This window comes from Condylura cristata, unplaced genomic scaffold (genome assembly GCF_000260355.1).
Source record: "Condylura cristata isolate star-nosed mole 26May11 unplaced genomic scaffold, ConCri1.0 scaffold00004, whole genome shotgun sequence".
Taxonomy (NCBI): Eukaryota; Metazoa; Chordata; class Mammalia; order Eulipotyphla; family Talpidae; genus Condylura; species Condylura cristata.
The window spans coordinates 53,411,206-53,436,325 of record NW_004567105.1 but is presented as its reverse complement, the minus strand read 5'-3'; the positions used below and the strand labels follow the sequence as shown (position 1 = coordinate 53,436,325).

Genomic DNA, 25,120 nt, shown 5'->3' with positions numbered 1-25,120 from the left:
AGATTATCTCTATCACCCCACTGTATTCCAAGTAAGGCATTTTAAGATGGCATTACCTACCTGAAATAGAAAGGGGATCTTGCCTGGAGGAATATGGCTCTAATATTAGTAGATTTCAACTCTGCAGCTCTGCAGAAATTTCTTTTTTATCATTTTAATGTTTGCTATTTGCTCCTACCCTATTAAGGCTAGCCTAAGGTCTGAAGAGTCCTTAGGTTGAATTCTGGCCAAAATTTGTAGCATCTGACAGTCTTACACTCACAGGATAAGTACAACTTGAGTGCTGGTTGCAAATGCAGAATGCAAGAGAAATAGAGTCCATGCAGCTGAGACTGACAGAGTGGGTCCAATGACAAGCAAGGAGGCCAGTTATGTTGATGAGATTATTTGGGGGACAAAGTAAGCAAAAAAAAACAGTCAAGAGAAAGGAATCATTAGAAAAATGAAACAAAATGTATAAAACTTGGGAGTTAGGAAATATATGTAAAAACCATAGTTCTCGAATGAAGAACACATTTTTATAGTGTCTGAATTATCATTTGTCGCTACAAATTACTGTCCTTTCTATACCATTTATTCCTTGCCTCTATTTGTTTTCCCTTCATCTTACTCCCCTTTGCTTGCCTAGCTCTTCTCTTTAACATCCCTTTCTTTCTTTTACTCTTGATCATTATTCCCTTTTCCCTTCCTCTTTTATTATCCTTTGTCCAAGCTTTATACAACTGTGCCTACAAGTGTGTCAATCTTAAAGAGTTATCACCGCAGTCCTCATTACTAAGGGGCTTACAGCTAAGCAACTCAGCAAGGAGGGAACTTGAGAGACAGAAAAAAGGTGTGGGCTCCTGGATACTACATAGTAGAGGTCAGGGCAGGTCACCTGAGTGACATAGACAATAAAGTAAAGAGCAGAGATGCATGCAGTATGTTCTGGACACAAATATAATCTGCAAAGTCCTAGATCAATGTTTACTAAGGTGACAGCAAACAGAATAGAAAACAGCATCAGACAGGAAGTGATGCAGAATTGAAAGGGAGAGGAAGAAAGAAGAGGAAATTAAGCAAGCAGAAGTAGCAGCATTAATAAGTAGTCATGATTAGAAACAAACGTTCAGGGCTTTGTTTTCTGTTTTGTTTGTTTTTGTAAAAAACAAAGTGGCAAACTGTGACTCGTAATACTTGACCAGAGGAAAAGAGGTGTGTTATTTAAATGGCACAACCATGTGAGAAACTCAATATATATTTATTGGTTTTAATTGAAACTTATGTTAATACCACTTTGGAAAAATAGTTGTTGTCCTGATAATTACAAATAACCTAAGTCAGTATGAAAGGCAAAAGAAAATCAAACACCTATTCTATTCAGGTAATAATGTAGACTGACAAGCACAGGTATTCTTTGTGAAATCCACCCCACTAGACCTGAAGGTCAACCCCATCACAACAGGGTGCCTTAGAGAGTCATTCTTTCTAACTAGTTATCGATTTGTAAAAAATCATAAGAGTATCTTATATCAAATAGCTGTTCCTAAATTGTTACCTTGGATCAACAGAGAGTAAATATTGCCATTTTCATTTAGCAATCCGCTATTTGGGAATAATCTTGTCTTCCCGGAGGTATGGAAATAAAGTGCTTAGCAGTCATTTATGAATCATATAATATTAGACACCAGTAATTTGTCATTCAGCACAGTGTTCTAGAATCATTATAGGAGTCATTCAACAGCTCTCAGACATATCAGGGATGATCATCTAAGAAATGTGACCCTGTAGACCGAATATACCAAGTCTGCACTAATGTTTCATGACTTTAAGACTGAAAGTTAATGGCCAGTGTAAAACCCAGGTGACCTCAGCAAAGAAGCATCAATGAAAATGCTAAATAAATAGGAAATGTAAATATGATATTCATTTTAGTTACAGTCATCAGTCAGAATAAAGCAATGATCCAATTCACCTACATGGAACTTACACTCATCATAAAAGTACTTTAAGTAATATTATTCATTAATTAACTATGCAAACATTTGGTTTGTACCTACTATGTGCATGGCATTCTGTCAGATGCTGCAAAGAAGTCATATTCACTTATAAAAGAAATAATCTCTAGCTTCAAATGGCTTGCAATACAAAAGAAAAAAATGACACCTTTTCAGAACGCTCATATACTGTGTATATGATTATGAACACAAGAGGTAAATAATGATAATAATGACAATGTTCCAAATCAGTAGACCGAGAAGTGACTCTATAGTCTCTTTTATAAATAAAGTCAGATAAGGCTATATATAAAAATATAATTTGTACATGTATTTTTTAAAAGAATAGATGTTGGAGAAACCAAAACTGCAGGAAAAACACATCCCACTTGTAAAAACAAGTAACATAGTTGTATTGCATAAACTATTGTCTTTCTGAATCACCAATTCCTCAACAATCTGCATCACAAAGCAGAGAGCAATGACCACATTTCCCAGAACATTCCTCCCTGAATGATTCCAAGTAGAGTCAGTCAATGAGAGAAGAATCAGAATATGTGGAAGGCAAAGATATGAGAGAAGCCATCCTTTGGAAACCAGACAAGCATATACAAATGACATCTCTTCTCTACTGTACCCAAAGTTGTTGAGAGCTAAGTTATTAATTCAGCAAGTCCTTTCTGTATCAAAACGATCATATATTTATGAGTTACTAACACCATATTCATTTATAATCTTACCAATGACTCATAATTATTAGAACCACCTTCGTCTATATAATTCTTTTTCATATTTTGATTATTTGCACACTAATTGACTTAAATATCTCTCTACACAAAAGTGCTAATCACTTTTTTGGGTGATACCTCTTTTAAGTTCACTCCTAGATATGTCATTTGTTGTTTATTATACGACACTTTACCTATGAAACTATAAACAAATGTGATTCAAAGCCACTATAGGAATTTCACAAAAGCAATATATGGTATCAAAACATTTAATCATACTTTAATGATTATGTTGTATACAGCTGGAACCTGTCTCTCCTCCACCTCTTAAAAATATATATACAGGGCCCTCCCTGGTGGGGGTGTGGTAAAAGGGCAGCACTACAAGCTAGCCACTGCTGCTTTCAGTGTGAGTTCAAACCCTGCCCCGGAGGTGACATGGCACAGCAGACCTCTCCTAGCCCGCCCGCTGCTCCCCTCAGCAGTGTACTTCAGTGATCGGCTTATTCTGTTCACTCTGTCTCTGGTGAATCCTCTTACTGCCCCTGGCCTCTGGCCTGTACCCCAATTCTGTATGAATAAATAAATATCTTTAAAAAAATTAACACTTAGCGTAAAATGCCTGGAAATGGCTGCCATGTTTTAAAAAAATGTGTGGGGGTGTGTGTATCTGTGTGTGTGTGTGTGTGTGTGTGTGTAAAATATTCCTAGTATTGAGTATGAATAATGGTAGTTTTGTAAAATACTATGTTAACATGCAAGTGTCAAATGCTTTTTTAGATACCAGCAATGAACTGGGAGTTTGAAATTAAAAGCATAATACCATTCACATTAACAAAAATGTATAATATTTAAGTATAAATTGAAAGTTGGATATAAATTAGAATCCACTTAATGATACTACTGAGAACCTACTCCATTTCCTTTCTCTAACTGTTTTTCCTAGGGATGACAATGTTAAGAAGGTAGTTTGTCTTATGGTATCTTTCCACAATTATCTCCTCAGAGATTAGTTCAAGCTAGGATCCTACCTGGCACTATGTATGGGTAAATACATAAGGACTCTATATATCAATAAAAAATCCTAAGAATAGCTCAAGAAGTCTGCTCTCATTTGCCATGTTAACTCAGGAAACCTGGAAGTGGTATATGCTGGCATCTGGAACTGTTGCCATAGACTGTGATCCGATCAATGTAGTGAATGAAAAAAAGCATGAGGACACTGACCCCAATGAAGATGGTATTAAAAATTATGCAACTAATTATGAACAATCCATCTGTACTTAGCCCACAGGGGGACCAAAAACCTAGTAAAGCCCTAGAAGACAAACAGACATTACAAACTTGTACTTTATTTAGAACTGAGGGAATTGGCTCTCTTTCTAAAACAATCAGAGTTCTACCTTAAAAGGAGCACATCTAGAAACCCTAGAAAATGCCTAAAATAAAGGTAAAAAGAAAGCTATTAAACCATTACTACAAGTCACTCTGGGAACTTGTAGTTATATTCCAGATCTAACATGTTAGTTCACGGTCTCTCGCCTATGAACTTTGGTCGTCAAATCCAACTACCCAGAGAGCCTCATGCCCTCCTTGCCCACAGTCTTCAAGCATCTTTTCAGTTCACCCTACTCTGTCAGTTAGGCCTGAAGAAGAATTTCAGCTACCTAGAACTCTGGCTTTCTGATCCTCCCCCTTACCTAAGACTTAGTCATCTCTTGCTTATCTTGACTTTGCTCTGCTTTACACAGAGTAATTCATTGGTTAATTAGTGAGTTCAATTAATTCATCAATCTTCTGCTTGATTTCCTCGGGGATTTCATGACTGTGCTTTTAACCTTGTAGGAAACACGTCTGAACTCCGGTTATACCTCGAAATCTTCTCAAGCCTCTTTAAAAAAAAAAAAAAAAAAAAAAAAGCAGACCAGAATGAACAGAGTTTAAAAAAAAATTAAAAACACAGCTCTCAGTCTTTGCTCTCTTGCCCTCCTGGTATCAGCTTTGAGACACCTGGCCAAGTAGAGCTTGTGCTAAGTTTCAAAGAAAAGACAGGTAACTTTGAAGATTTTATTTCACAGGGGACAAAAGATAAAAAGTCTCTGTCAGGTTGTCATTAGATGCTTAATGCTGTTCGTGATGGGGTGCTGGTGGCTCCCCCCCTCCTCTGTAGACCTCTGGCAGATTAGGTTTCAGAGCTTTAATTTGAGAAAGGATTTACAGCTGTGAAAAGTTATAATATCATTTTGATTTGGGCTGTACCAGACTGGGGAAGCCAGATTACATTTGTATGAAACTGTATTAGAAGATATGACTGAAACTACTAAAATCAAATAAAGGAGAAAATTTCCAGAGAGCCTAAAATAGAGCCCTGTATTCCTAAAGCTTGTACATTGTTTCATTAACTATTGTTCTGATTTACAAGAGGATCCAAGCAGAAGCTGGAAAGCACGTGGCAAAAATGCCTGTGCCCCTGGTTCTATCCATTAATCAGACTGTCATCAACTAAATCCAGAGGCAGGTTCCCTGGGTAAGAAAAAAAAAAAAATTAACCCTTGGAGAAAGTGGGGAGTAGGGGAGGAGACTTTTGTAAAGTACCCTAACTTTCATCTCCTAAGGCACTGTCCAATTCAGAGTCTCAGAGACATCCATCACAGAGTCTCTGAAGTTTCACTGAGCTTCAATCCACCCACCATAATCATATGCTATCATACGCATGTGTCGACAACATCCCCCCGATAATGAGTTGCACAGACAGTGTACCTATTTCCTAGGAAAATATGAAAACTTTTAAAATCCAGCTCTTCTCATCTGCACAGCAAACAGTAAATCATCTTGGGTACTGCAAAAACCCAGTTCCCATAGATGAAGCATGGAAAGAGTTAGCTGCTGCTTGTTCATCTGTACTTTACAGCTTCAAAGACAGGAGCAGATTAACAGTACCTGTTAATAATACTTAGAGACTGATACGTAGGACATTATGGGTGGAACCCCTAACCCTGAAATTATTGTGTCAAAGCCTCTGGCTCAGTAGATGAAGCCTCCATTTTCAGTAGATAAAGCCTCCAATTTCTACTTGAATGTTTTTTATGGTTGGGGAGAACTTGAGAAAACAGGGATGCTTTTTATCATGAGAGGAAAAGTTTTACCTTCCCCAAATGGGGGAAAATCAAGAGACAATGGCATACATCTTAAGGGATTACCTACTTTTTAAACTGTTGCTTCCTCTAAGAATAGTTAGTAGAGCCAGTAACAAATGAAGAATTTTCTGATTTCTTCCAGCAACTCTGATCTCTCTGTTACCATAAGGGATGAAAGGAACACATTCTCCATTGCAACAACTTTCACTGCATTCTCTTTTTTTTACATCTGTACTTCTCAAATAAAATATAACAACTAACTTAGCTCTAAAGTTACATGGGCCCATTATCAGGTGTCTCAGTCTTTTTTTTTTTTTTTTTATAGTCACAGGAGACCTAAATAATTTAAATGTAATAGAGATTTTGTATGATGGAACCTCTTATCCAACTGTGAGATGAATCACAGTTTCCTCAGTGTCATAAAGTGGGGACAAAAGCAAAAACAAAGTTTAGATCCTGAATTTCAGGTATGGATCACCAATAAAACTGATCACAGCTTCAAAAAAAAAAAACTTTTTTAAGTGTTTCAAAAGAGTACCTGCCTTGCAGAAAGTGTTTAGTTTGGAGAGACACTCCACAAAAAGCTAAAAGACCTAATTTCTACCTAATTCCAAAATCTGTGAAAAGGACAAAATCTTAGGGTTTTTTTTTTATATTATAAAACTCAATAAACATAATTTAATGCAAATAAGTCTCATTTCTAAAATTTAGTGTTATGGAAGAAAAGATTAAATACCAAAATTCTCTTTCTTCTGAGAGTACATTCATTTTCTTTCTACTCTCACAGGCATTCTAAAAGAGGTTCTTGATGGACCCTGAAGAGACAAAGCAGCTTAGTTTTAGTACTAAACAACTTATCAATAATGTGTAACCTGGGAATTTAACAATGAACAAATTCAAAAGTAGATGTTTTATAAGAAGAGAATGAAGGAAAAAGAGACAGGGAAATAAGACCTATCATGCTGCTGACATTTTGTTGTCTGGACTTCAGTTTCTCTCTATGGAAAATACAAGTATGGATTATGATAAGTCTCAAAGAGAAGTACATCTCTATTTAAACCTTAAGAGAACTTATAGTAACAAAATGGACCAAGACTATCATAGTTTATTTACCTACACCAAAAGGTGGTGTAGTCAAGTACCTGGGAACATTGGGTATCAGTTGCAACATATGATTTCATATCCTGGCGACACCACTAACTCTGTAATGTTAAATAAATTATTTAATCTCTGAGTCAATTTTTCTTGTAAGATTCTAATAAAAGCTTCTATATCATAGAACTATGGCAATGATTAAATCAAATCATACATGTATAGAAAGCTGTTAGCACCAAAACACACTGTAAAATATGAGCTGTTAATATTGTTAGAAATACAGTTAACCATGATCCTACTCAAACATTAATAAGTAATATTTCCATTCCTGAAACATTCCCTAGCTATAAAATCAAGAATCAAAATGGAATTATAAGAAGAGGATATTATGTGATGTGCTTGGGATTAATAAAAGTTGCCAAATGAAGCAATCCAAATTTAGAAGAACTTTTGAGCTATTCTCTGTGACTGTTTCGACTATCACTTGGGATAGGGGAATGTATGCATACATTCCTGCATGCTGGAGAGCAGTTCAGAAATGTAGCTGACCCCTGACAAACCTTCAGTCTCCCCAGGAACATGGTTAAGCAGCTTAATTTGGGCAAGCGAGAAGAAAGCATGAGCCCAAACCAAGCACTGCTTGGTTTCCATCTGTGCAATTTAAAACCACGAGCCACAGCTTGCCTTTGTGGATACCAAGCCCAGCTGCCAGGAAAGGCTTCAGCCCCATGTTAGTGCCCCTGCAATTTCTGGTCCAGTAGAAAGCAAGGAATGCATGGTCTCACAACACATAATTTGCACATATTTCATCAGTTTTCAGGTTTTAAACAATTTTTATCTTTCCTCTCAGTAGACACAGAAACCACTGTGCTCTGAAACAGAAAACACCAAACTTAGAGTAACTTGAGTCAGTCTCCTTCCTCCACAGCCCATCTAATTAGTACTGTGACCTTGATCAGGTTCTGAATTATCTCATTTTCACTTTCCACATCTGTAAAACGGGCAAGAGCTAACTTCAGAGGAGCCTAGAGATGCTACACAAATGCCTCGATAGAGTAAGGAATTTTTTTAAGGTTCTTACTTTCTGTCTTGAATTGACACAGATTGTCAATCTACTCTCACACCACTGTCTAATTGAAAAAAAATAATGTTTTCAAATGCTAACAAACCTAACAAGAAGAGAGAAAAATTGCCACTACATAAGAGAAAAATTGCCACTACATAAAAGGCAGAGGGGCAAAGTGGCAAGTGGCTTGGGCAGAGCAGCTGGTATGCCACAATTTATTCTTTAATAACTTTTACTGTAATATCTCTGGGACACATCAAAGGACATAACAGTCTGATATTGGTAATCCCTCTCACATATAACAACTTTCATTACAGAGAGTTAAAGGCATCACTCTGTCTGAGAAATGGGAATCAATAGAGGTTAGCTTTTGTTTTTTAACATCATGTCCTAGGGAAACAGCATGGGTTTTTTCCCTCCCCAGTGATACTGTGATGTGTGTGTGGTCAGCACTGCCACTGAAGGCTGCAGATGAGCAACAAGATGAAAAATATGTGTGATGGGTAGAATAGAAGGGAACTTCAGTATAAATCACTGTGTCAGAAACCCAAAAGCAAACATTCTAATTAGCCTTAAATGCTGCTTATAAACACTGACTTTGATGTGTGCTGAAGTCACTGGGGTTCACTTTGACTCATTCACTTTTGTACTCCCATATGCTGTATATGATTTTAATTAAAAAATGAAAAGGAGAGTTTCAGTGGCAGGATAATTTTGAGATATCGTAACAGATCTAGTAACACAAACTTAAAGGGTGGTAGGCAGTCATTAATTTCTCCTTTTCATCCTATTATCTATAATTTAATTACTACAACCAAAAATATATACCACACCGTATGGAATTTTTTAAAATACAGCCTATCTGTCAAGATTAATTGCCTGTAAAAGATCATTCTAGGTTCCTTAAGAAGCCAAAATCATCAGGTATATTTTCCCTTTATTAAGAACACATAAAGGTTAAGGATATGCATAGCATGTCAATAGAAAAGGTCATCAAAAAATAACACATCTTGCCTAAGTCAATGGCTAATTTGTGGCCTCCCTTCATTTCACCACTTAGTACTTTTTGATACTTGGCCATTTTTTCTTTCTTGAATCAGTTTTTAAACCGCTCCCCCATCCCACCCATCTATTTTTGTTTCATGTTTGTTAATGACTTATTCACTTGTGCCTAAGAATGAAGTCCTGATATATCATAAGTACAACAGGAATATTTTGTGTCTGACGATTAATATTTCCTTGTGATAGATAAAGAGACGAAAGCTCAGAAGATTAAGGCAACTTGCCTAACACTGCATAGTAAATGGATGAGCCAGGATTTGAAGTCAAGACTTACGAGTGCTGAGGCCATACTCACAAGTAAAACTTCCAGAGGAAAACTCAGGGTAAATGTCAAAGAGTCAGAATAGTAAAATATAAAGGGGTAAACAGAAAATATTTTCAGCTTGTGTTTTACTACTAGAATTCTGTGCATATTTATTGAAGATTTGTGGAATTAATGAATTTTACCTTCATCCTCTAGATAGAAAGATTCTTAAAGGTGAAGAATGGGCCTAGACACCTCCTATGGCTAAAATACTCTACTTGCCATAATAAGGATTTGGTTTAATTCCTATGGATTTTCCCATGAGGAACAAGAAGCCTGATTTTCCAATTGAGTTAGAAAAAAGTAATGAAGGATTAGGAATGGCAAGAAGTTGAATAATCTATGCTGTTTCCACTTCAATTAAGAGGTTTTCTCTACACAGAAAAAGGAAGTATCACCCAAAGTGTAGAAAGAAAAAAATAACTGCTCTCATCTTGCTGGCTTCCCACACTCCTGCCTGCTGTGACTTTCTTTTGGCTGCTGCACAAAAAGCCAAAAAGTGACTCATACACAGCATGAGGATACCTTTAGCTGCAGGGCAGGAGATTTTCTCTTGGTCTTTTATTCAGGCATTCAAAGAAAGGACAGAGGGACATCTTGTGACCTCATTTTCACTCTGAAGTAGGAGCTAGTCAAGTGACTTCCTGCCTCGGGTTCTGTGAAACTTCCCCTTTGAAGGCACATACCTATTCCTTTAACACCAAGTCCTGGGAAAGGATAATTTTCCATTTTTAGGAGGAGTGAATTCCTTGAGAACCAGCTACTCACTGGGATTCTGAACAACAGCAGAGGAAAAGACAATGAAAGAAGAGAAGCACTGTTTTTGTCCTATGAATCACTACTAAGGACACTCCTTCATTAAAAATGATTTTTCTCAAAGGAAAGATGCTTAAGGGAAAATCTAGTGATATAACAATGTGAGTAGAACACCTGTATAGAAAGTATAACAATATGGCCATTTTGACAGCACACATTTTGAAGCTGGTATGAAAATACTGAAACTTTAGTCGTTAACCTACATAAATAACTACCTTTGTCTTTCTCATTGAAGACAATGACTACCCCCATCTTAGTGCCCCGCCTCTGCACATGAGAATCACAATTTATAACTACTTTTTCTTGAAATCCAATGCATGCAAGTAAATACTGAGGTCATATCCTACAAGGATTTATATCTAAAATACATAAAGAACTCCTACAAGTCAGCAAGAAGGAAGCAAAGATTTAAAAACATTTCATAAATGAAGTTTATACAGGTGGTAAATGAGTATATAGAAAATGTTTAGCATCATTTGTCATGAGCAAATACAAATTAAAATTACAATGAATAACGGTATACACTTATTAAAAATGTAAGAGTTGGTGGTGGACATTCTATGGGAACTAATCCTTATGTAAAATATATAGAAAGAAATTAATTATGAATAAAAAAAATGTAAGAGTGAATTTCCCAAAAGCTGGTAAGAATGTAGATAATTAGAAAACTCAAATGCTGCATTTATGTAAAATGGCACTAATTTGGAAAGTCATTAGTTTCTTTAAGAATTTACTTATATACATGATATAAAAAAACAGCCAGGCCAAAATATAATATGCCATATGATTCCATTTAAAAAAGTTTAAAAATAGGCCCTCCCTGGTGGCGCAGCGGGTTAAAGCACAGCACTGAGAAGCTAAAGCCGCTTCCGCATGAGTTCGATCCCCGCCTGCCCCCTAGGTGACCACATGGCGTGGCAGACCTCTCCTGGCCCGCCCGCTGCTCCCCTCAGCAGTGTACTTCGTCCATCTGCCTGTTCTGTTCCCCGCTCTGTCTCTGGTGAAGCCTCTCACCGTCCCTGAGTCTCTGACCTGTACCCCAGTTCTATATGCACAAATAAATAAAAATCTTTAAAAAAAAAAAAAGTTTAAAAATAGGCAAACTAATCTATGGTAACTGAATAGTGGCTATCTTAGAGAACAGGTATACACATAATGACTTCTGGAGCTAGTGATATTCTACATCTGAATCTGAGTAGTAGCTACAAGGACTGTTAGTTTTGTAAGCAGTCATTGAGCACTTCTTCTATACAGTTGTTAAATATCAATTTAAAATATTAGAAGTTGACATGATAGTCAAATGCAATCTGTGGATGTTTTATGGTTTGTGATTTGAAAAAAACTCAACTGAAAGAAGTTCATTGAGTGTGTATTATAGTTCCTTTTAAAATCCTTGTGTCTTAAAATAAACATTCAAAAATAAAGTAAAATGATATGCTAAAGAGTATTCTCTTTTAAATATTACAGAAAATATAAGCATGTATACCAAAAGAGTGTGTTGACAACCATGAAAGCTGGATTCCGTGCTACAGAAGTTCATTGCTCAGTTCCATCTACATTTATATGAGTAGAAGACTACTTTCCTAAATATTTTTTTTAATACAAAGGCCAGAATTAAGTGGTGGGCTAAAGACTCAGAGAGGGTGGGAGGATGTCCACTGTACCTATGGTGAACATTCTATTCTTTGCACTAAAAGATCCAAATATACATAGCTTCAAAATGTCCCGCTTCAGAACACACATGACAAGAAATTACTCAGGGGCCCAGAAACATGACAAGCAGGAATAAAGTGAAATTTAAGAGAGTCCAATTAAGTACTAAATGACAGCCAGGCAGATATATGATGACAACAGTATGCCTCCTTCCTCCAGAAACTCATCTAGTTTGAGTCCAAAGAAAAGAAAATGAGCTCATCTTATCCAGGGGATTTCACCTTTGTTCTTCGTGTCCTCCATTATCACAATATGAAGTCTACAAGTTCACAGAAGGGAGAGAACAAAAATAGTAGCAAAAACAAACAGGTTCTAATGGTAGGAGATTAGAATCCTGATAGGAAGAAGTCGTGTGTGTGTGTGTGTGTGTATGTGTGTGTGTGTGTGTGTGTGTGTAGTAAATAGAGGAAATACTTTCAGAGGTGCCAGAAGGTCACAAGTTAAGGATGCTGAGATCCTTGGCCACTAATAGCAGCATGATGCTTTTACCACCTTGGGAGGGAATATTAAAGGAGGTGGAGTTATCACTGTGAGCCAGAGACAGGGTGATAAGCCTTTGCAATAAATGTAATGAGCAAGGTAGGTGGCAGAAAGAATAACTATTCTGTCTCCTCCCATCACCTAATATTTAAGATCTCCAGTGACCAAACCACAATGGAAGTAGAGCTATGGGAGCCCATGCGATGCAGTCCTTAGAGGGCAGTCTCCAGCATCACCAAGGATGGAAGAGAAGTTTGCTGAATAGACAAGGGAAGCTGGACCAGAGACTAACCAGCACACTCCACACCAGAATATAAAGACTTCATACGCAAATGGAACCAAGATCTACTTGGTAAAATCTCTAATTCAGTTGGATCTTTGTTTTCAGGTCCTTAGTTAAATGGGACTGAATATTTCTAAGCATTTCACACAAGCTCCAAAAACAATGAGTAACCATAGATTATCTCAAAATATACACACAGCATTGAATTAAGAAGTCACACTTACTCAGACTTGCACTTGTAAATTTAAACGGAACTTTAGAGAATGTGCCTTCTATATTAAACAAAATACACAAATTAGTTGAGAGGATGGATTGCACTTTTCATGGTCCTTTAACCATCACTTATTTAAAGAGAAAATCCAGAGCAAAATCATCACAGGTAGAAATGCAAGTTTAAGGACAAATAGGGAGAAACATTGCCTTATATCTTTTCCTGGCTAATAAGGACCTTGTGAACTTCCCATTCCCTACCTTTCCACTGGATCTCTCTCATTACTATCCCCTCACTCTCCAGGAGCTTAGCACTCAATTATTTGAATGTTTAAAATATATTATGGCTATTTTTATGGTGATGCCAACTCTACTTTCTTCCACCATGGACTATGGACTTTATATCTATTGCTTCTTAAACTCTCAGCATGATTTTCTCCCTTTTATTCCTTTTACTCATCTTCCTGTATCAGTGATACTGTCATTGACCAAGGTTAGGTTACCCAACTTTCTTAATGTGGCTTAAGGGAATAGTTCCACAGCATCCAGAACCTTTCTTTCATGAAAATCCTTTCACATATTTTAGTCTAATTGTCTTCCAACTGAAGTGTAAGCTCCATGTGGCAAGGGCTATGAGCCTCTGTGCACCAATGCAATCCAGGGCCTTGCAAACTGTTTGGCCCTAGTAAGCATCCAAGTATTGTGAAATGACTGAACAAACCATTACAGGAAACATTCTTTTTTTTTCCACTTAAGGGACAGGCTGAGTTTTGTTGTTGTTTAGCTTTTCTTTTTAACATACAATGCTATTTTTTTTTTCCCAGAATCAAATTACTGGAAGCTCTCTATTATCTGATACTTCCCCCTCTCTTCAATTCTTATATCCATTATAAGTAAATAATCTCCAATGAGGAGTTTAAAACAATAATATACAAACTGTATATTTAGAATTCATATACATCGAACTAAATCTTATAGCCCATGATTTGACAGGCACTCCAGTCAAGAAAGATTTAACCACATATTCTGGGTTACATTTACTAATTTAGGAAGATAAATAACTACATGGTTCTTTAGAGTTTTAAATAAAGGCTGAAGTCCAAAGGTCTTTAGAAAGCTCCACTATCTAACATGATTTACTACATTCTGGCTAAAGGAGTTTCTACAGAAATTCAAGCCCAGTAGAAAAAAGAAAGGCCCTAAAATGTTTTATTCTCATGGAAAATTACAAATCCCTCCATCATGTTTAAAACATTTTATAGCTATTAAAATCAGTCAAATCTCCACTTCATTTTATATCCAATTCAAAATTTATTTTTTTTTACGTGTGTTAGGCCTAAGTACATGTGTATTCTATCTATCTGGCTCCTTGTTTAACTCCCTTTCTCCATAAAGTATAGGAGACTAAATTACTCTTGTCTAGCTGCAGCTCAATCCAAAATATTTTTTTTCTTTAACCTCCTATCTACTCATATACTCAAAAGCCATGAAAAAACTGGTCTTTTGAGGGGTATATTGACAAATTCCCCCATAAAAACTGATACAAAAGACCTACAATAGCATCCTGTTCCTTATATATGTGTATATATGATTGCTATGCACACAAAATTTCTATAATTTAAACTAATTAATGACAAAGGAGCCTTAGCACCACTAATTCCACAATAATCTCCAGTTGTCACTGATTGCTGCTGATTTGGCTGGAGGGCATCATTAACAAATACCTCACACCAAATAGCTTTCCTTAAAAGCTTTCCAATTCATGTGGCCCCAGATTAGGGTAAAAAAGCCTATTTGAAATATATAGTCTTAAAATAGCCTTACATATTCCCCACACACTAAGTTACTCCCAAGTTACTAGCTATTACAACATTCCTAATAGTGACCTAAATTTTTCAACTTCTATAAGAGCCCAGATGGTAAGAAAGAAATTTACCAAATTTGGATCTATGTTTTTAATAGGATGATTTTAAATAATATTTTAACAATTGTCTCAGAGTTGCATTTTAAAGAAAACTACTTACAAGTATTTGCAACTAATAGATAATTACTAAAATAAACCTAATTTTCTAATGTTCATTACCTATATTGAGAAACAAGATCAAGAAAAAATTATATATGTATATATAACACATATACATATAATAATCACAAAATGAAAATAAAGGTATTAAATAGTTACTTCTAGTCATGTTCATCTGAGAACATTATGTAAATTGTCTAAATTAATAAAAATTCTCTAATATTAGTCATATCTAATCACTCTTCATCTTAAACTGCTGAAAAATAAAACATTTTAGATCTACTCACAATAAAATATAAGACATTTAGATTCAGTTTCATACAAGATTTCTTTCCTCTATGTCCCAGGACTTTAAATGACTAGATTTATTCACCAAAAAGTAGATTCTAAAGATTCTCTAAGGGAACTTTACAAAAATAAGAATTCTGATTATTTTTTTGTGAGAATTTGGGGGAAATGAAATCAGGAAAAACATTCAATTTTGTTGAAAGGCAAAGAACCTCATCAATCATTTCAGGAGGTACAGGGGTAATAATATTACTTAGTCACTGACATCAATTAAAGTTATACATATAAAGGTGGAAAATATAAAAGAACTCATTATTTCATTTTCTTTACTTGTTCTTAACTCAATCAGTCTACTTTTCTCCCCGCCTTATCCAAATAATTTACCAGAAAAAAATGATACAAATAAATAGCTATTTTTATTATTTCACTAATTTATATTTTGTATTATTTCAGTAATTCAGAGCACATATACAAAAAAATTGCAATGTTAACACTCAGCAATTATGATGCTCTTGTTTACTTTTAAAATAGCTCAGAATTCTACATTTTCACAAAATGATACTAGTTATAGCAAGACCTCTTCTTTTTTTTCTTTTTAAAGATTTATTGATTTGTGCATATAGAACTGGGGTGCAGGCCAGAGGCTCAGGGGCAGTGAGAGGCTTCACCAGAGACAGAGTGGGGAACAGAACAGGCAGATTGACGAAGTACACTGATGAGGGGAGCAGCCGGCGGGTGAGGAGAGGTCTGTCACACCATGTGGTCACCTCTGGGGCAGGGAGGAATCGAACTCATGCAGAAGCAGCTCTAGATTTTCAGTGCTGTGCTTTAACCCGTGTGCCACCAAAGAAGGCCAACAAGACCTCTTCTTTTAAAACAATACAATTTTCCCCAACAACTTCCTTCTACCATCACACATTTTTCATAACCCTATGTGGTCTCCATAGAAGTCTTCCTTCAGCAATGAACACCCAGGAAAATACAACCCTGTGGAAAGGCTTGTGAAAGAGTCCTCTACCCTTCCTTTCTGTATAATAAGACAGAAAATACTTTCTTTAGCACAGCCATCCAACCTCTGAATGCTTTTAATACTCTACAGCAGGTACTATAATTTGCTTTTTGTGAGGATAAAAGTTAAAAGCAACACAAAAAAGGAATGATAACAAGTCACAGGCTAGAATTTTCTCCAAAATCGAGTCTTTAGATATAAACACCTTAAAAAGAAGATTTTAAAAATGAGGTAATCACATTAAAAATGAGGGAAGTGAGGTGACCTGCCCCAAGATCTTCCAGAAAGATGGAAACTAGACTCCTACACCTCTCACGCCTGTGATGAGGGCTCTTTCTACAACTTCATTTTTTTCCTCTGCTCTCTTCTTGTGTGTCTTGATTTCTGACAAATGTTCAGTCTCACTTAAGAATATCCCTTACTGAAAATAATGACTTGCCAAAGAAAGAGTTTGAGATATAGGTTATAATAAACTGCCTGGGATCGGTGGATAATTCAAGTCTTCCAGAAAATGATTCCAGCAGTATGTTTATTTATATCCAACCCTTGTTCCAAAAATAACTTGATATATTTTACAGAAATATGTAGCACACAAACAGCTAACAATAAACACAATGGGGGAAATTATTGCAAAGGATTGGAACATTTAACATATTAAAATTATTCATGGTAGGATCTCAAGGAAAGGGCAAGAAAGTATCAAAATTCCAAAGGGAGTCTCCTGGAGAAATTGTCATATATCAAGAAAGTTATTTCTATAACATGACTTACCTGCAATTATTAGTCAAACAATAATAGTGACCCATGAGATGCACTATGAAATGAAAGGAAATGTTCACAATGTTTTCTTATAAAGTATTAAAATGCTGAGTTTGAATTTCTGAAGTCCCTCCTAAGTTGGCAAGGTTAGAAAAGAGAAATGAACAGAGACAGGAAAAGGAAGAGAGAGCAGTAGAATCAGGAGCCATACAAATCCCAGACAGATTGATGCTAAGCTAGCTATCATTTGTTAAAGAACTGAATATTTTTATTGTGTAATTGCAGGCTCAAATCCGTACAACACCAGGGTTCAACTGCAATTCTGTTGTGTTATAATGCAATATAGTGTAAATAAGTTCGCTCAGCTGTTAAAATTAGAGCCCAGTTGTATAAGGGAATCATATATCCAACTTGTATTTTTCTAACAGGGTTAACAACTCATAATGTCAGCTTAAACTTGGGAAAATCAATTTTCTGAGTTTAAGCACAAAGGCGCATGGTATTTCATCACCTGGTTTAGTGTGCCAGATCAAAAGGCTGGCATAAGCCGGGTGCAGTGTTTGGGGGAGGGTAAAAGCCTAAAGAAAAAAAAAAACAAAACAAAACAAAAAAAAAAACAGTAAATGTGCTCAAAACACCAACTGTCTGGCAGGTAAATCCGAGCGGGAGCACTTACGTGCGACGTGCGGTCAGAATCTGGACACCGACTCTGGTCAAGGAATAAAGAACTCTTTCCCTGCTTTTGCTTCTTCTCAGCAGAATTCCACCCCGAGCTAAACAAGTGAGATGAAATTCAATTTAAAGGGAGAGCGGACCAAACCAAACCTTCCTGAATGGTTACACCTGCAGCAAGCCACAGTTTCCGTTTTTGGTACAGTTTGTTGAGCTTCTTTTTAATTGGAGACACCTGAGAGAGCGCGCACTAAGGCACTGGATTGGAGGGATAAAGTGTCAATGGATTGGAAGTAGCACCAGGTTCATCTTTATGAAGGGCAGTGCAGTACTGCACATATGTCGGTGTGTATTACTAACACGTACATTTTTGAAATTCTATTTTTAGGAAAATATGCTTAAGAAACCATTGGAGAGGGATGCATAAGTATCCCTATGGGGTTATTCGGTACAGTTTTACTTCTAAGAGACAAAGAAACAAAGTCCATCAAAGGGGATGACAAGTATTTTAGCCATATAGAGTAATGCTATGTTGGAATTAGAGATTAAGATGCAATATTTTATTAATATGGCACATTGTCATATAAAATAACAAAACAATGTTATAAGTAGTATCAATTTTAAGTGTGTCTGTAAGCAGGAGCAACTGCAGAGAAAAGTCTGGGTGATAATACTCTGTTAATAATCAAGACTTACTGTGCAGTAGAATGAAAAATGATATTTACATTTCTAAACAAGTTTCTCTACGGATCTTTGAATTTAAGTTTTATAAAATACGCAGGCATTCCTTTTATAATTGAAAAACACTATAGTAGTTGCTATTTTGAATATCTTTTAAAGTAGATAGGAGGTAGAATAACAAAATGTAGGGAGAAAAACAGAAGCTTGCCAAATACACCAGGTTTTCCTGCACAAAGTGCTATCTACTTTTCCAAAACAATTTGTGTTTTCACATAATATTCCACTGAGTGGTACATTTTATTGAGGAATGAGCCAAATGCATCCAAATTAATAGTTTGCTCACCTATATATTCTGTATAAAAGATCTCAGCTTATTTGATGTTTCTAATAAAAACCATCCTTTCAAACCTAAAATACAGCTAGGAAACTCAGGAACTATGCCTTCTACACTGGCCATGTAGGTGCCTCTAGTTTTTCTTCTTTCAAATGGACATGTAAAACTGTCACTTTAAAAAGTCAAAGTTCTCTTTTAAAAGAACAGAAATGGCCAAAATAACTTACTAATTACAACACATGCTTCTTGCTCAGTTGTTATTATTATTTTTTTAAGTTTCATCTAGCCTATGCCAAAGTTAAGATATCTACAAGGTCATATTATTATTTTTTTAAGTTTCATCTAGCCTATGCCAAAGTTAAGATATCTACAAGGTCAGTGCAAAAGATCTCGAAGGTCCTTAGAGAGGATCAATTCAATACTCTTAATTTTTATAGGAGAAATTCACTCCAGTAACTAAGCACAGCAGCCAGGACTGAAACTTTGAGTCTCAATCTCAATCTAATGTTCATCACTTTGTCATTTATCCCATTCCAAGATGCAACTGTAGTGTCACTTTCTATCCCCTCTGAGGATGTTTTCTTAGCTTACATTGACATGAATCAGGTTTGACATAGAGAGAGAAATGGAGAGAAAAAAGCAGCAAATCTAACATAAGATCAGTTATCTTTTCCAAATACATCTTAAGAGATAATAGGAAACACTTAAGACACTACTGCATACAGTCTACTTTTGTTTCTATGAAAGAAAGGTAAAAAGTTCAGGGAGAAAAAGTCATATGGGTCATTTGATGCCATTTTTAAAATATTTACTTTCAGAAGCACATTAGGTGTTTTTCCTTAAAAATAGGCATATTTACTCTAAAACAGATGAAAATTTTAATGAAACAACTAGAAATTAATAATCAGAAAAAGAAAACATTTCATACAATTAAACCAGTAAGAGGCAACCACATTAAAATTTCAATAGAATTCCTTCTAGCTTCCTTCACTTTTGAATGGCTGAGATCTTAATATATAAGTGAAAAGAAAATCATAAATTACACCAAACCTTTCTATTTAATGAACCCAACAGTTTATTAAAATCATTTATAAAATGCATTAGATTATGGATGTGTCAAATTTTGATGTAACATTTTTTGTTATATATGCCATTTAGAGTTTTTCTATTATAAATGATTCTGTGATGAACATTTTGAAAACAAAACTCTGATCTTAACATCTAATTGTATTGTTAACTTCAATTACTACAATGGGATGGGGCAATCACTAAGTATTAAGTATTTTCATGTTCTTGAAAGATTGTACCAAATTTATCATTCCAAGTAAAAGTATGTAAAAGTACACATCTAGTAGTGCTCTTTCAGTAATTTGTATATTTTAAGATATTTATTAGTTGCTTAGGTGATATAGATACCTCTATTTTAATTTAAATCTCTATCAATATAAAATATTGTTTATTCATTAAACAGTATATTTTTTCCTTTAACACATTTATTTGAGGTCTTTACTCAATTAACTACTGAGGAATTAACTACTACTACAATTAACTACTACTACATTTTGATTGAAGACAAAAAGTAAAATAAAAATAGAACTTTTAATCAAGCCAATGACTTTTCTGAAGTTAGAAAACCTTAAGAAAACACAGACTCCTGGTATGCGAATTAAAGGATAGATAAAATAGTAAAATGCACCTTTTCACCAAGCGTATTTTGTATGAATTCCCAATAGTTAGTGAAATGCCTGTGCAACTTTCTATAACTGCTGATTCCAATTGTTAGGTTAACAAACTATTGAAAATAAAATGAAGACCTACATGATACCTGTAGCAGACTGCATATAAATATCAGAAACATTCTTTTTTAAACTAGTACATATTGGTTCATACTGGTGAATTGAACAAACCCATTTGCCTAAACTAGTACATATTGGTTCATACTGGTGAATTGAACAAACCCATTTTCCTTCTTTCCCACTCAAAGTAGTTTCTAAATAATAATAAAGGAACTCAAAGATATAAACCTGTAACCCCAAAGAGAAAGCAAAGAAGCTGTTAAAAGCTGAGTCATTTCACCGAAACTGTGTAGTCTTGTGAACCATAGCAAAGGAAACAAGAAACTAAACAGGAGTTGCAGCGAAGGTGAAAACAGGCTTGCCTGACAGTACCCTCGGAAAGACCTAAGTCTCAGAAATAGCAGGTACAGAGAGTCTGATAAGATGGACATTAATTACAGGTCAGTGTATTAGTATTGACTGTCCCTGCTCCTGACTCTCCAAGCATTATGTTGAAGGTAATAAAAGCAAGCTTTGGGAGAACTAAAGCAGTCTGATGGGTGTTTAAACTTTAACTCTGGCAAGTTGAGATCTCCTTATTTTCACGCATCAAATATAAATTTTCACCCTTCAAATAGATTATTTACAAGACCCATAAGCAATCCTTCTAGTGTCTTATTCTTAAAGGCACAACGATAGGTCACCAGAATCTAACAAAGCCAAGAAATATCACCAAAAAATGAAAAAGCAAAACAACAGAAAACATAGAGATGGTACGAACTTTAAAAAAATAATCGAAAGTCTTCCAATATGATTTGAGGGTCCTCCTTAGCGGTAAAAGGGTTAAGTATCAGCACTCTCAAACTATCACCTAGTCTGTGAATAAATACATAATAACAATCTTAAAAAATGATTTGATATTTGGTAACTATCAGATAACAGGAAAGACTTGCTGGGAATTGTAATTGCTGGAGGGAAAAAAATCAATAGAAAGTTTGAGGGTAAAATTGGAAAAAAATTCAACAGTATATACTAAACACAGAATAGTGAGAAAAATAATCTATAGATGATTAGTGCAAGAGGCCTAAATATAGACAAATAGGAGTTTTAGAATGAGAAAAAAATAAAATGGAGTGGAGGAAATTATCAAAGAAATTACATTAGAAAAATTTCCAGAACTAAACAGAGACATGAACCTTCAAAGTATATGAAATCTGCTCAATACCAAGGAGAATGAACCATGAAGTGTTAAAGAATGGAGGTTTAAAGAGAAACTTCTAAAAGTCTTCTAAATAGATAAAAGTAAAAGTAACCTAGAATAAAAGTAAGAAACCAAGTAATGTCAGATTTAGCAGCAGCAGTGCTGGGTGCTAAAGAACAGAAGGTAAAAATGATTTTCAATGCAAAAATCTAGACCCACATTATTAATCAGGTCTGATGTCAAAATGAAAAGTTACAAACTTTCAAGGACTCAGAAAGTTTACCTCTCATTCACCCTTTCTTAGATAGTGACTACCAAAATGTGAAGGAAGTCAAAAAGAGAAAGTGCATGGGATCCAGTAAATGGAACTCTACTTTGAAGAGCAATGAATGAACCTTCGGCTAATTCTACCCAGCAGTTCTAAAGCACAACCTTTCTACATGAAAACAAAATAGTGCCCCACAAAAAAGAGGGGGAACAGATAAAACAAAGAGTGTAGTTATAAATTTGAAAAACTTGAAGATATGATTCAAGGACACAAAGAGGAAAGGCAAGAAGACTTCAGAAATTCCAGTAAGAACAAACACAAAGGGGCCCTTCCTGGTAGTGCAACTGGTTAAGGTGCAACACTGCAAGCTAGAAGCAGCCTCTTCAGTGTGAGCTCTGTCCCCCAAGGTGATCCACATGGCGCAGTAGACCTCTCCTGCCTCACCGCTGCTCCCCTCAGCAGTGTACTTTGTAGATCTGCCTGTTCTACTCCCTGCTCTGTCTCTCAGTGAATCCTCTCACTGCCACTACACCTCTGGCCTGTACCCCAGTTCTGTATGCATAAATAAATAAATTTAAAAAACACAAAGAACTTTTCTTTATAAGCTGAAATACATATGACAGAGTGCTATGATATATTTTTTAAATATCCTTTTATGTATCTGTTGTTTGTGTTTTGAAAAATTTATTGATTGATCACTAGTTTACTTAACTATTTAGTTTTGAGAAGACAGTTCATACTGCTATGTCTATATGTTTCACTCACTGTCCACAACACTATAATCTTCACTACCCTATCCCCACCCTGTCTCCACCGTAATCCCTGGTAATTAGTATATTATTCAAAGAGTCTGAGAATTATTCTTGCTTTGCAATTTTGTTTCCTTTGGTTATTTATATTCCACAAATGAGTGAGACCATTCTGTAACTCTTTTCCACTTTTGCCCAACTTTGATCACAAAGCAATGTTTAGTTTAGTAAATATAATCACCTGAAGGTCCATCTATTTTTTATCCCAATAGGCACTATTTAATCTTTTTGATAACTGAATAGTATTCCATTGGGTATATATTCCATAATATCTCTATCTAGTCATCCACTTATGGACATTTAGGTTGGATCCATAAATTGGCTACTGTGAATGATACTGCTAAGACATAAGGAGTGCATAAGTCTTTTCATAATAGTCTTTCAATACTTTTTGGGTAAATATCTAGCATAGTATTGCTACATGCAGACATGCCTTGGAATGTTACCAAGCTCCTAATTGCCCCTCACTCTAAAGCATTCCTAAGAGTTTGCCCTTGGAAGTTCAAGGGGCAGAGGAAAGGGGAGTAGGGCCATAGATTCCAACCCATGAGCAGGAAAAAAAAGACAAATCCCAGAGGGCAAATGATTTCTTCTCAGATAATCAAGACTTAGAATGAGGACAAAAATCAGGTTAACTGAGATCACTGTTCTACCCAGTATATTTCTGATGACAGTGATACTAAGAGAAATGTCACTTGTGTCAAATGGCATTGGGTCATGTGATATTCAGATTGCTGTCAATACCAAATCATATGGTATTTTCATTGTCATTCCACTGAGGAAACTAAATACTATTTCCCATAGATACTGCACCAAACTATATTCCAACCAGCAGTTCATGAGTGTTACCTTTTTTCTTCACATACTCACAATATTGTTGTTTACAGTCTTTTTGAAGCAGGTCATTCTCACAGGGGTATGGATATCTTTTTATGGGTTTGACTTGCATTTATTTAACAGTAAATGATAGTTGGCATTTTCCATGTGTCTATAGGTCATCTGTTTTTGTTGACAATATGTTAATTTAGTCTCTTTTTGTAAATTTTGGACTATATTGATTTTGTTGTTGAATTTTAAGAGTTTTTCATATATTTTGGAAATAACCCCTTTGTAGATGTGTGATATGCAACCACTTTCTATCAACTGACAGGTAACCTTTTTGTTTTATGGTGTTTTCTTTCAAGGCAAAAAAGCTTTTTAGCTTGATACTGTCCCATTTGTTTATTTCTTCTTTTGTTTCCCTTGTTGATGGAGTGGCATCACCAAATAAATCTTTGCAGTTGATTTCCAGGAAAGTATCACCTATGTTTTCTTTTATGGAGTTTATGGTATCAGGTCAATAAAACTGAAATATGTATTACATATACTGAAAGGTGGAATGATTTTGACAGACAAAGAAAGATACTCCATTTACACCTGACTTTAGATGTTGACTATTATAGTTTCACAAAATCTTAATGATGCAAACCCTTTTCATTATATTAAACTTTGGAAAAAATCTCTAAAAAAGATACTCTGATTACAGAACAAATGTAAATTAAAATTGAAAGCATAAAAATAATGGTATAGATGACTGAGAAAGAAAAGTAGAGAATAGAAATAAAAGGTAAGAATACTGACTTACAGGGCCCTCCCTGGTGGCGCACCTGGTTAAAGCACTGCACTAAGAAGCTTAAGCCCCTTCCTCATGAGTTTGATCCCCACCTGCCCCGGAGGTGATCCACATGGCGAGGCAGACCTCTCCTGACCCACCTGCTGCTCCCCGCAGCAGAGTACTTTGTCAATCTGCCTGTTCTGCTCCCCACTCTGTCCCTGGTGAATCCTCTTATCCTCCACATCTCTGGCCTGTACCCCAGTTCTGTATGAATAAATAAATAAATCTTTAAAAAAAAAAAGAATACTAACTTACAGTGAAAAGGTAAGAGATATTGACAAGAATGATATACCAATAAGGGGAAATTTAGTCATAGTAAGACCAACAGAATTAGAGAATAATGTCATGTTATAGCGAAAGAATGTGAAAAGATGAGTTTTACGTAAGCTAAGTCTTTCTCTTTCTTAGAAGAAAATCTATACATTGCATAAAATTTATAAAATATTAACTAGCAATAGAAATAAGTAAGAGTGTATAGAGGCTGCATTTAGGAATACAACTAAATGGAGTAAAGGTAGAGTTGAAAACTCTTACTTTTCATAAGTATTCCTAAACTAGTTGATTTTTAAACTATGCTCAGGCTATTGCTTTTATAAAAATATAATGATAAAGATAAAAAAAAAAAAAGACCAAGTACATGTGACAAGCTGTTTTACTTAAAATAAAAATAAGCAGTTGAACCTGGATTGAATGTTGTCTTCTAAATTTCTGGACAACTGGAAAACAAAAGTAGATTTTGTATAACTGAATTTGTTTATAACAAGAAGGTAGTAAATG

The 25,120-nt window shown here is 35.4% G+C and overlaps 1 protein-coding gene across 7 annotated transcripts in view; it reads right to left on the bottom strand.

Moving 5' to 3' along the window:
- The window catches only part of FHIT (fragile histidine triad), a 1,224,031-nt gene that overhangs the window by 759,851 nt on the left and 439,060 nt on the right, over positions 1–25,120 (bottom strand). For 2 of the 7 annotated variants that reach the window (XM_012720561.1, XM_012720563.1), the window contains one exon: positions 17,626–17,722. The exons of the other annotated variants lie outside the window; for them this stretch is intronic. The gene's annotated coding sequence lies outside the window, so the exon portion shown is untranslated. The remainder of the gene's footprint in view (positions 1–17,625; positions 17,723–25,120) is intronic. 7 annotated transcript variants of the gene reach the window in all.